A 13024-nucleotide genomic window follows, 5' to 3' on the forward strand; every position below is an offset into this window, starting at 1 on the left:
GCCTCTGCAAGAGAAGGTTGAGAGGCGACCTTGTGGCTTCCTATAAGTTCATCACGGGGGCACAGAAGGGAATTGGTGAGGATTTATTCACCCAGGCGCCCCCAGGGGTTACAAGAAATAATGGCCACAAGCTAGCAGAGAGCAGATTTAGATTGGACATTAGGAAGAACTTCTTCACAGTTCGAGTGGCCAAGGTCTGGAACGGGCTCCCAAGGGAGGTGGTGCTCTCCCCTACCCTGGGGGTCTTCAAGAGGAGGTTAGATAGGCATCTAGCTGGGGTCATCTGAACCCAGCGCTCTTTCCTGCCTATGCAGGGGGTCGGACTCGATGATCTATTGAGGTCCCTTCTGACCCTAGCATCTATGAATCTATGTTGTTCCCAGCATTTTTCCTGCAGCTGGCAAGCAGTGGAGATCGTGTCAGTTGTGCCTCTTGATTCTGTAAATCCTACTGAGATTCCAGGAGAAGCTCTGTTCATTTTAAGTGAAATGTATGTGCCATATTTTAAGAGGGTGTTGAACGCTTGAGTTTTTACTCTGCAAAGTTTATTTACCCACTCTTCCCATCTCTGTTGTGTTTTCCCTCTTCTTCTCGCTAGTTTGCATGTTCCTGTCTTACCTTCTGTGGATTCATTACTTCTCCTCTGCACCCTAGGAAGTAAGTAGCAGAGAAGCGTAATGCATGCCAAAGTGACATGCATATACAGGTTTCCCTCACTTTATGTGGGTTCTGTATGTGCAACTTCACTCTTATGCAATGACCCTGTTTATACCAAAAATTTGTTATATGCGAGTTAAATTCACTCTTACGGGATTGGTGTGGTGGAAGCCTGCCGCCAGCTGCTTTGTGCATTGTGTTGTGGGAGTGACGTGCACCCAAATATAGTCTCCTGTGTGGGCCTGTGCTCCTCGCTTGTTGTCTGCGACGTGTTTCTGTAGTTGCCATCCCCATTGTGCTAGTGCCCTGTGCTTGTGTACTGTCTGCTGTTGGGGAGTACCAAAATTGTTCTGTAAAAGTGGTAGAAATGGGTCTGGGGGTCAGTACAGTCGAGGTCTTTGAACGTATCCCTATTTGTTACATTGTAAAGTGGGATCTCTTTATGTGAATTCAAGTTATGCCCATTTTTCTGGAACGCATGTACAGCATAAAGCGAGGGAAACCTGTATGCTCCTATGCATTATCAGTGTGAAACAGTCGATGCAGGTTTAATACACAGCTGTGCTGCTGGTACCATTGATGATGTACAGGTACAATAATGGAAAATGGTACTACTTTTGTGAGACAGAAGTCCTGTAAGTCTTATTCCCAGTCAACTTTTATTCATGGAACGAATGAAAACATACATTCTGAAAACACTCTAAATTATTTTTTTCTAAATAACACAGTTGACAGGGAGATCTTAGTGCCAAAGATGAAGGTGTCGGTGTAGAACATACTGTAGTGGTAAGTGGAAGTAATTCATTGAGAGGCATGACAGTAAGAAGCGACTTATCTTAAGTTGATGTAACACTTTCCCTTCCAAAGCATCCTCGGTTGCTTTGTAAGCGCCTTCTGTTTATCAAAGGGATCTGTGATAGGTCTGTTACTGAGAGCCACCGCTCGCATGCTGTCATGGGGCATGCAGAGGATGGTGACGAATTTTGGTGGGCATCCACACTTCAGGAGGATCCTCCACAGTGCTTCTCGGTTAACAGAGTTGCAGGCTTTGTGGAGGCCATAGAAAGCCATGTAGCGGGGTTGATATTGTTAATAACAACAGAAACTACAGTTTAAGATGTGGTCAAATTGGAAAGAGTCCAGAGAGCAACAAAGATGATTAGTAGTCTAGCAAATGTGGTGTTTGAGGAAGAATTTGAATTATTCAACGTAGAGAAGATAAAAGGGGAATTTGATAAGTCTTTAAATACAAAAGAGCTGTTATCAAGAGGGTGGTGAGCTGGGTCCACAGGGGACAGGACAAGTAGTAGCTGTCTTGAATTGTAGTGAGGGAGACTTAGGTTGGGTATGAAAAAAGCTGCGTTACTCTTGGGGTGGTTAAGCATTGGAGCAGGTTACCTGGAGAGGTTGTGGGATCCCCATCATTGGATTCTCAAGTGCAGGGTAGATGAACAGTTGGTCGAGACCTTGTGAGGTGCCTTCCAGCCCCATCTTCTGTGATTCTCCAACTGGTATAAATAAACCTCTGTCTTGGTAGTGTCTAAAAGCATCAGTGTTGTGACCTGTGTGATGCCAGCTACTGCTCTATGTGAACACAGTACTTTTCCAGAAGAATGTGCTGTCAAAAATAAAAGCAGATATGGATGCAAGACCAGAGGTTTGCTGAAAATACAGACCTCATAAGTGAAGGTAGTGTGTTGTTGCTTTTTTGGGGCCTGTGTTACCTGTAGTTTGTGTCTTATTTGATTGTTTTGGTTTTTTTCTTAAAGATCTGCTCAAGGACTGAACGGTTCTGACCCTGATGAGATTGAGATCTCAGAAGCGAAAGCAGTAGGGTAGCACACCCAAGCTTTTGAATGCAAATGAGATCAAAGTTAAACCATTTTGAACTTTGCTCCTAACAAGTTCTTCCTAGTCAGTTGCTGAAACTTAACTTTTCTATCCTTTAAAAAAAAAAAAAAAGAGAGAGACAGTAGTGCAATAATTGTACAAACACTAGAACGGGGCCCAAACGGTTCACCCAGAATGCCTCCGTGACCCACTTTCTCAGCCTCTTGCATATGATTAGTGTGGCCCCACTCTCCAGGAAGTGGAGCTGGACCAGGTTGCCCTGGGCCTCATCTGCATATACATTTTTGCAGGATCTCAGGATTTGTGACAAGATCACCTGGTTCCAGTCATGAGCAAGAGCTAATTAGCACATGGATCCTCTGGGGGCATATCTGGGTGTACACACATACTGAGCTCTGGAGTCAACGTGGCTTGAAACACTGTTGTCTCTGCTGGGGTCTTTTGGGTTTGGACTAAATCATGAGCCTTTGGGTTCAGACTACTATCATGTATAGTTTGTACATTCTGTAAGTTGGTAGTTAAAGTGCTGCTCAAAACACCACTGCCGTCCCCCATGCCTCTTCCCCTCTGCAGACTTCCCTGCAGGGAGCTGCTCTCCACACTGCCTGTCTGCATTCCTGGCCACGTGCATGCGTGCGACAATGCATGTGCGCGCGGTATCCAGCAGCCCTGGCCAGAAGGCATATTATATTTATCAGTGACGTTATCGGCTACACCGGCCAAAAAAAGTTAATAGCCGATAATGTTCATTTACCTTTTATTGGTGCTGATCTCCAGTGCACCTCTACTGGTGAGGCAAGAGCAACAAAAATGATTTTGAGCCTTGAAGTAAAGGCTTATAGGAAAGGCTGAAAGAGCTTGGGTTACTTAACCTGGAGAAGAGAAGACGAAGGGGGAGATTTGATAAGTCTTTAACTACCTGAAGGGTGGTTTATATAGAGGATGGAGACGGGCTTTTCCCCTGTGGCTGTAGGGGACAGGACTAGGAGCACCGACCTCAAGCTGCAGCAGGGGGATTTAGATGGGTGATTCGGAGGAACGCTGAGGGCGCTCCAGCACCGGACCAGGTGCCTAGAGAAGCTGTGGCATCTCCCCTCCTGGGAGTTCTCAGTGGCAGGTTGGTCAGACACGTGGTGGGGTGGTTGATCCTGCCTGGAGCAAGGGGCTGGATGAGGTGACCTTGTGAGTCCTTTCCAGTCCTGTTGTCTTATGATCCTTTGAACACTTTTGTCATTTGAAGATTGTTCTCTTCAGTGGCTTTTTAGATTTACTTATACATGGATGAATGCATTTTGGGAGAAGCAGGACATTTTTCTATAGATGTTTTTTAATATGTAAACAATCTAGCTAGAAAACATTTTCCCACTGAGGTGGTTTTCTGCGTTTGCATCCTTTCCCCTGTTTCAGGTTATGTCCTATTTTATTTTCACTGATAATAACAGTCTTTGCCCTATACAGCAGTGGTTCCCAAACTTACTGCAGTTCTCCAGAGAGAGAGTGCATGTGTCCATCCCCAACCCAGATTTGCTGATGCAGTTAAAAAGATAAACCTGTTCATCCTAATCCCAGTTCACTTCATCAAAGCCTAGGAAACAGGGAATAAAGGGACATTGAATAAACTTGCAATTGGATGTACAAACAATTTTTTTCAGAGATAAGGAGCGGTGTACTTAGATGAATACATTTTTCCACTTACAGGGCTGATTCAGTCCTAATAGATTTATTTCTAAAATCTGTTGGCCTTCCTATATAAGGATAGGAAAGATGCATTCATCTACAATATCTGCATTTCATCTCTGTGTTCACAATTGGTTTTTATTTATTCTTTTTCCAGTTAAAAAGGGCCCGTTTCAAATTTAAATCTCATTCCTGAGATCTCAACTTGATTTTAACTTAGCTAATGAAACCGCCATTCAAATCTATGGACCGTTCGTCTGTTTTCATTTATCTATTAAAACAGCTTTTATAACCATTATGACTTAATGACATTATGACTTAAAAATTACAGCCCTTAGTAGCTTGCCCTCCATGTATGGTTTTTCCTTAAAGAAGACTGTTTTTTTGCCAATAGCTGAAGCTCTTATGTCAGGTAGTTGCCAAATTTGATATTAATTCCATAAATTCACTGTTCATGGACTTCACACAAATATGTTCATATCTTATTTAGGCTTAAAAAAAGTAATGGATCCTGACATCCACTTTCTAGATGGTTGTGTATCTGAACAGGGTTGCCAGTCCAAAATGTTTTTTGTTTTTGGGGTTGTTTTTTTTTTTACTGAAAACCCACAAGCTTTTTATTGAAACCAGCCCTTTTTACTGACACGTTTTACATATTGTATATGCAACTCTTCTGGCAAGCCCTGGGCAGTAGCAACAAGGGCTGAGTTCACATGCAGGGGTTTAATACCAACTTTCCGTATCTGGCTTGAGCTGCCACCCAGAGACCTGCCCTCTTCCTGGCCCCACAGCTGTGTCCTGGTCGCGCTGCCTGCCTGCTTGTCAGGTGAGCAGCCGTTGCAGGCAGGGACTGGCAGCGGGGTGCAGCAGGAGGGTGGGCAAGGAAGGGTATGCAGGCTCCTTTGAACCGTGGAGCCCTGATGGAGAGCTTACTGCAGGGTGTCGGGCTGTGCACAGTGACGCCGCTCCACTGTCCATCAACGCTTGCATCCAGCCTCGTTCCAACCACAGATCTTCAGTCAAGCTCATGGTTTCTTAAGTCTAGGAAAAAAAAAAAAAAATCCCATGAGATGGCTCAGTTTTCTTTTTTGTTCTTTGTAATTTTTTTACAAACAAGTGTTTTTAGCCTTTTTTATGAACTGTCTTTAAATTTACGTATAGTTGGCAACCCTGTATCTGAGAGACATCTAATGTAGTTGAGGTCTCTGTCCCTTAGGGATTGGGCTCCATTCCACTCGGGTTAGCATCCTCAGTAGACCTTACGATACATCCCACGTAATAAAATATGCAAGACAGCAATGTGGTGTTCTGCTTACACTCGAACGTTACTTCTTGGATTTGGCATCCTGATCAGGTGCTAAATTTGGTGAGTTAGTCCTTGTTTCATTAAGTCTTCATGTTCCCTTGTCCTCATGGGACTACTGCTCACTCATTTTATGCGTGGGAAAATGCACGGGCCGCTAGAGGAAATGAAGGTTCCTCACTTGTAATGAGGGTTCTCCAAAATGGACTGTATATTTGTGCTTCCTGCCTGCCCTCCCTGTGAGACCTGGAAGAGCAGTGGACAGGAATGGGGGTAGCTGGAATGGGATGTGTGTATGTGGGTTTTTTTGGGGGGGTTTTGCTGGACTTCCGTGTACTCATGCTTGTGGGAAGAGATCGCTGGATACAGCTTGGATACCTGAACTTACGTGCAAATGTGCCCAGTTGGGTGCTCATGCACCCCTCATATCACTCCTCGGGGCCTGGGAATGGTCTGGAGGTGAAGCTCTGAAAAGGGAGGCCAGTGGGACCTCCGCAGAAAGCTGAGGGGTGTGGAGGAGGCTTTGAAGGAGATGGTGAAGGAACCAGTAGGGAAGGAGGAGAAGTAAGAGAGGGTAGTTGTGGAAGTTGAAGGAGGGCAAGATATTAAAAAGCACATGGTGTTTGTGCTGAGGTAAGAGGATGAGGAGTGCCTGTTCTGATGTTCGGTTTAGGAGGTCAGAGACGGTTTCAGTGGATTGGAAGGGGCACGTGCTGAATTGGAGAGCCCAGTATGGAACTGGTGGTGGAGAGTAACCTCGGGCAGTAATCACGAAGAGGCAAGTGTCACTGAATGGGTGAGTGGGATCTGGGGTCAGGATCTAAGAAGAGAAACTAAACCATGTTTTGTGAGGGAAGGGGAGAGGCTGGGGAAAGGAATGAAGAGGATGAAAATCGGGGCAGGAGAGATGAGTGATGGGGGTACTGGGGCAAGCTGAGGAACTAGAGGGGGCACAGCAGATGAGACCCTTCTCTCCTGACAGGGAAGAAGAGTGGGAGGTGGGAACAGAGGGCAAGCAGGGAGGAAGGAAATACAACTGTATTCTTCTGGATCAATTGGAAGGTCTTGTTCAGAGAAAACGGCGGCAGGAGGAAGGGTTTGTGGACTCCTTCCTTCTCCTGCCCTTGTTGTGGCACGGTACTGTATTTAGCAGAATTTGCAGATTTGTTGGAATTTGACGGCGCCACACTGTGAGCGCTTCTGCCGTGGCCTCAGACTTGCAGCATTGGGGCTGTGAGCGCCCATGCCACCCCAGCCCCCGGCCATGGAACAAATCAAAGGTGGAGAAAAGGACTGTGGTTGCAGATGTCAGTGAGGCTGAAGACTTGCAGTACTCGAGTAAGAGGATGGCAGGAGGATGGAATGGATTTGTAGTAGGAGAAATTTTAAATGTTCTTAGTTTTTTATGTTCTAAAAACAAAAATTAATCCTTTATTTTAAATTACAGCAGTAGTTCAGATTAAAGTTGGATGTATTTTAATTAGTGCTTCATTATCCCCAAAATATTCCCTCTCGAGATTCTCCGTGTCCCTCTTGAAGTGCGGCGCCCAGAACTGGACACAGTACTTCAACTGCGGCCTGACCAGTGCCGCGTAGAGGGGAAGCAGCACCTCCTTTGATCTATTAGTCATGCACCTGCTAATGCACGACAAGGTGCGACTGGCCTTGTTGATGGCCTCGTTGCACTGCCGGCTCATGTTCCTCTTGGAGTCAGTTGTGACTCCAAGATTCCTCTCTGCCGCCGAGCTGCTGAGAAGGGTTCAAAAACCCTTCGTCAGGCTAAGGAAGTTTCTGCAGTTGGTGTGTGCTCTTCCTGGATGGAATGAAAAGTAAAGAAGCCGGTGGCTGGGCTGGTCTGCATGCAGTGAAAATGTAAATTGAGGAGTCAATGGGTGAGAGACAGGCGGGGGGCAGGGGGGGAGAGAAGGGGGATGAATAGTGGAGAGAGAACTGGGGACTCGGATGTCAGGCAGGTTATAATGTGTCATAAATCCAATGTCTATATTTAGTCCATGATTTTTAGTATCCAGGAGGTTGATTAAATCACCTAGTTGATTGATCAACTAAGATTGCTTTGGATTAAAATGAGTACTTTTGCACCAACAGTTTGGATCCCAGGATTTAGTTTAGAAAGAACATGCTTGATTTAATACCATAAGGTATGCATTAATTTTTTGTTTGTACATCAAAAGGTACACTTCTTCACAGTTCCGTATCTTTCTTGGCTAAGGATTAATAAAATCATATTTTTGTAAAGAAACATTTATCATCACAACTGCATGTGTTTGCCTCTAAAAGATGTGGCTGTTCCATGTAGTGTTCATCAACAGTGTACATGTAATTGCCTGCAGTTACTGAAGGTTTTTGTTCTTCATTATATCTTTCTGATAGAATCCTTTGTAAATGTGTAGCCCATAGATCTCTTTGTTGATTCGGCTGTGCCCATAGCACATCTTGAGCATCTTGAGAGCTATTTCTGCAACGTTCAGCACTGCTTTTGGCTCTGTTTAAGCCCAGTTTATTGTCATGGAATATCCTTCTATGTGCCTTTTACTTTTTACCACAAAATTATTTCATTATGGTATGGAAATAAGCTGACATTTTAAAAAGTGCAGTAGGGGCCTTTCTGTGGGATAGTGACATTCTTACACTCTTGGGGAACAGGCAGTGATCCCTGACTAACTTGTCTACCATTTGACCTGTGCACTGTTTTTTTTCTGCCATCTCTGTTGCCCCAGAAAAAAGTGATGATAGACTGCTATTATGACCAGTTGAAGAAGCAGATATTTGGAAAATATGGGTAGCCTTGTATGCTTTTGGAATGCCCTTGGACTTGAATGCACACACGGACCATGTCCACATGAGCGTGGATGTTTATTTTGCAGGGGGCAAGAAGCAGTGGCGCACCTTGTACTGCTGCTACTTGTCCCTGGGGAACGCATGTGCTGTGTGCCCTCTAGCATGTGGCAGGTTACCGTGGGTGGGTAGGGGAGGCTCTCAGCAACCTTACCTGGGGTCTTCTGGGGCTGCAGCAGTGGCAATCCGGCAGCCGGAGTGTGACTTCAGCCGGCCAGGCTCTAGTTTTGGGTGCTGCGCACTGCCCTGTGTGCACAACTCTGCTTTTTTTTTGCACGGGTTTTTATGACCTTGGGCTCTCCTGGGGTCAACCCCCCCCCCCCACACCGCTACCTTGCAGCGCAGGAACAGCTGAATGCGCAGGGTGTGGTGCTGCGGACACGTCTGCAGCACCGCATACTGCATGGCCATGCTTGTCTGGATGTGACCACAGCGTGCACAAGATAAGTAGCTAAACATGGAAGAAAACTTTGTTTTAATAGCTTTTCATACTGATTTGTAGATCATTTTGAATACTTTTCTTTGTAGTTTTCCAGTGTAGCTGCTAATGTGATTTTCATCTACTTTCTCCCTCCCCCGGGCCTGGTTCTGCCCCTGTCTTCCAAGCTTACACTGACAGTGTAAGGAGCAAAGCCTAGGGATAACTTCCCTGGAGACTTGGAGGAAAGCTGGTGCCAGGGGCAAAGTGTAGAGCAGCAGTTCTCAACAGTTTTAGACTCAAATTAGCCCTTGTTAGGCTCAGGGCACCCTGTGGAAAATTCCAGCTCTCAGTTTTCACTCATTTTTGAGTGGAACAATAATAGAGCAATTATTTTGTTGCAGAGCACTTAAAAAGATCATGACGGGTCAGAATGCTTTGAACACTGTAGATTCTGATGTGAAATCACTGGGTTTGTCTTGTGAACCAGGCTTGCACACCTAGGTGTGCCTTTGACAAGATCTCAAGGCACCCTGGTTGAGAATCACTGGCGCAGCATGTTTGACCTCTGTCACCTTTGGTTGTCCAACTAGGAAAGAGGTCTTCAGCAGTAGGTATCACTTGTGAGTTAGCCAGCAATGCATTGCCATATGCTGTTTATCTCTTGGTTCTGCTAGTTCTTGTCTGGAACAAGTAATGCTTTTTTGTTAGTTTTATCAGTTTAATTACTGGTTTGTTTTTCTGTCTAACTTGACTAACTTGTGAAAGTCTATTAATTATTCACTTAGTGTGCATGTAATTGTACAATACAACAAAATCCCTCAAGGCATTTACCAAGTAAAAAGAATTGAAGGGGAGATGATGAAAGCACCAGGAGGCAGTAGACATTTCAATGTAGAGGCACCTTTTGAGGAGGATATGGGAGGTCGTTAAATCAGTAGGATGAAACATGAAGAGACGTGGCATTGTTCAAGTCTTAATTTTTTAAGTTTAGATGTTCCCATAGGTGACATCTCATGTGAGCTTGCAGTAGGAGTCCAAGTACCATATTTGCTAGAACAGAAGATGTCCCTGATTACAAGATGACTCCCAAAACTTAGATTCTATATATGGAAAATATATAATACTTGGATGCCTATCTTGCTGGGATCATTTGACCCCAGCTGACTTCCTGCCCCTTGGGCAGGGGGCTGGACCCGATGATCTTGTGAGGTCTCTTCCAGTCCTAATGCCTATGAAATCTATGCATTTGCTATAATTTTCTGGGTATAGAATCCAGTTATTGGAGGTTTGCTTTGAATTTGTCCCCTTCCCACTGCTACATCAGGGAAATAATCTGGGGGATCAGATAGCTCTTTGTTCTCTACTTCCCCCCATCTTCTTCCCCTGGTAGCCCCTTCCTCCTCCTTGTACTGTCAGAGCCTGACTGTAGCAATTTGCATCCAGTCCCCACAGACTGAGTTCATCCAGAATTGATGTATAGTATAGACCCTTTTTTGAAATGGCTGCAAGTTTTAGCACAGGTGTTTCATAACCACAATTTTGAGCAGCATGTTGGCACCTAGTTATAACTAGTATAAACGAAGCCCAAATCAGTTCCAAATTCACTTGGGCAAAGTCAAAATGTCAAGTTTTGAAATTTGACTGAGCTGAGCTCAGACATCAAGTCTGCATGGCTCTACCACCGGGCAAGTTTCCTCCTTCCCTCCCAGGCCCGTCAGTCTGGGGTTTCAGATACTCCCCAAATCCATGGCAAGCGTGCTATGTGCAAGCTCCAGGCCCAGAAGCTTTGGAGTTCAGATACCTCCTAATCTTGCTTGCTTGTAGCCAAAAGGACAAGGAGCAAGCTAGGGAAAAAACACAAGCGCAGTACCCCCTTGCCAGAAAATGCCCAGAGTGCAAGGGACAGGCCTCTCCCTATAACTTTAACTTTATTAGTGAATGTTAAAAAGGGTAATTCCAGAGTTGAAGGGGTAGGAGGAAATGCAATATCTGGGTGAGGGTGGCTATATAATGCAGGATGGGATGCGACTAAGTTGCATAGCAAGAGTGTAGCCTACTTAGTCTGGGGGTGGGGTGGGGTAGGGGAAGGGGAAGGGGGAGCCAAAAGGCGCGACACTTACAGAAGAGCGAGAATCCTCCTGCGCAAGGAAGTGGCATCGTTGCAGAGAGGTGGGTTTTAAGGGATGTGCACAGGTACAAGTAACAGCAGGTGGAGTACAACTGTGGAGGTTGTGATCCATTGGGGTGGTGGGCAAGCTGTCTCTTCTGGCTGTTGGGGTCCATGTACTGGCGCTCGTCCATAATGTGCTCAACATAGATGTCTCTTGACCAGCTTGTGATGTCAGACACCATGAAATGCCTCATCAGTTTGGTGATGCTCAGCAGGCCCGCGGGACACTCATTGCTGGGGTCCCGTGCTCCGAGTGCCTTGACACTCATCTCGTATCCCCAGCTCTGCAGGACATCTGTCAGTAGTTGGTACTTTGTTTCTGCTCACAGGCTTCAATGAAGGCATGCTGCCAGTTCTCGAAGGGGGTGGTGATATCAGCCATCACAGCGTGCCTGTTCCCATTGGCCATGACGATGTCCGGGTGCCGTCGGCTCTCACAGCCTGGGGCGGTGTGGTTGATGGTCACCGTCCCAGCTGTGACCAGGATGGCCTTCACCAGCTGCTCCTGGGCAGCATTGTGGCACTTGATCTTGTGTGACACTTGATCTTAGCCCAAGAAGCTAGTACTTAGTCTTTTATGGTTTGACAGTGAAATTCAATTCTATCTCCCCCAGGAAAGCTCCTATGTGGAGCTTCTCCTTCTCCTGTGATTTCTAGACCTCTAATAACTCGTGTTTCTCTCTAGAGTCTGTCCAGTTTGCCATGTTTTCCCTGAAGTGTTGTGACCAGAACTGGACAGGGTATTCCAGTGAGGCCTCCACGGTTCTGAGCAGCACAGGGAATCGCTTCCTGTGACAGAGCAGTGTCGGGGCTCGCAAAGACTGGAAAAGGAGTCAGCCCTGAGGGGGTTGCACTTAGCGGGCACTCGCATGCAACGGCCTTTTGGCTAGGAGCAAACAAAACTAGGGGACATTCACACCCCAAGGCTTCTGGGTCTAGGGCTTGCACATCGAATGACTGCATCCCCCCCACCCCCACCCCCGACCTGGTTCCTGGCAGCACGTTTGCCCAACAAGGGCCGTGTGTTTTATAGTTGTGCACAGCATTGGCTGCATTCAGTCAGCTTCATAGTGGGTTTATGTTGCTGAGATCATGCTGCTTTTGGCAGCAGTTTAATGATGGCCAGTGCATTTATGAGATTTTCATGCATGTGATTATAACACGAGGGGCTTTTTTCCCCATGCCGGGGGGGGGGGTCTCGTCTTGGAATGGAGTAAATACGGTACTCTCATTTGAACACTCATTTAGGGAAGACTTCTTCTGTGAGAACAGAACAATTGTGGAAGCACTTTTTTTAGGTATATTCTGCAGTGTACTTAATACAACACGCTTGTAATGAGTGAATGCACTGTATTCAGATGTTCATGCTGTAGAGCTCATTTACAAAATATTTAAGTCCAGTTTCCTAATTTTGTAATTGAATAGAGAAACAAACATTTTTTTAAATATGCCGTATATTAAAGCATGCTAATTAACATGTCATACATAAAAAGATTTTAAATAAAATGTGTTTTAGAGGTCTTTGAATCATGCTCACATTTACCTCAGTGTTAAGGTAAAGACTACAAAATATTTTTTAATCTAGTGTTTTAATTAAAAAAAAGAAGGGAAAAAAAAGAAAAAAGTTCAGCTATGTACTTGATTGAAATGCAGTAGCTATGTGCAAACTTAACCAAAGCCTGGAAAAGTGAAAAATGAAGTTTTTGATTTGGAATGTATGAAACTGGACAAATGCACGTTTCCATAGCAATCTCTTAACTTTTCACAGTGCTGCAAAGTTGGCTAGGATGTTCTGTGTTGTTGAATAAAACTACTTAAACAATTTTTAACATATTGACATGTCAGAAAAAACATTTAAAACCAGTTGCAAAATTCTTAATTATTGGATGGATCTGTTCAGGGTTAAAATCCTTTTATGTAAAAAGGTTGTAGATTTTCGTTTTCTTTTTCTGGCTTTATTTTCCCTTTAAGACATACAGTGGAAAGAAAACATTTCTTCAGCAAACTCATGGTTTACGTTCGGGTTAGGCTTTTAAAGAAGGTTTCACATGTTCATTGGTGCAGTGCGAAAGCACCTTGCAGGAAGAGC

General features: G+C 45.0%; 1 protein-coding gene across 13 annotated transcripts in view; it reads left to right on the forward strand.

The window, feature by feature from the left end:
• Nucleotides 1-13024, forward strand: part of DLG1 (discs large MAGUK scaffold protein 1) — a 272859-nt gene that overhangs the window by 42997 nt on the left and 216838 nt on the right. The window lies entirely within an intron of this gene.

The sequence above is a fragment of the Alligator sinensis genome, unplaced genomic scaffold (genome assembly GCF_000455745.1).
Source record: "Alligator sinensis unplaced genomic scaffold, ASM45574v1 scaffold632_1, whole genome shotgun sequence".
Classification (NCBI taxonomy): domain Eukaryota; kingdom Metazoa; phylum Chordata; order Crocodylia; family Alligatoridae; genus Alligator; species Alligator sinensis.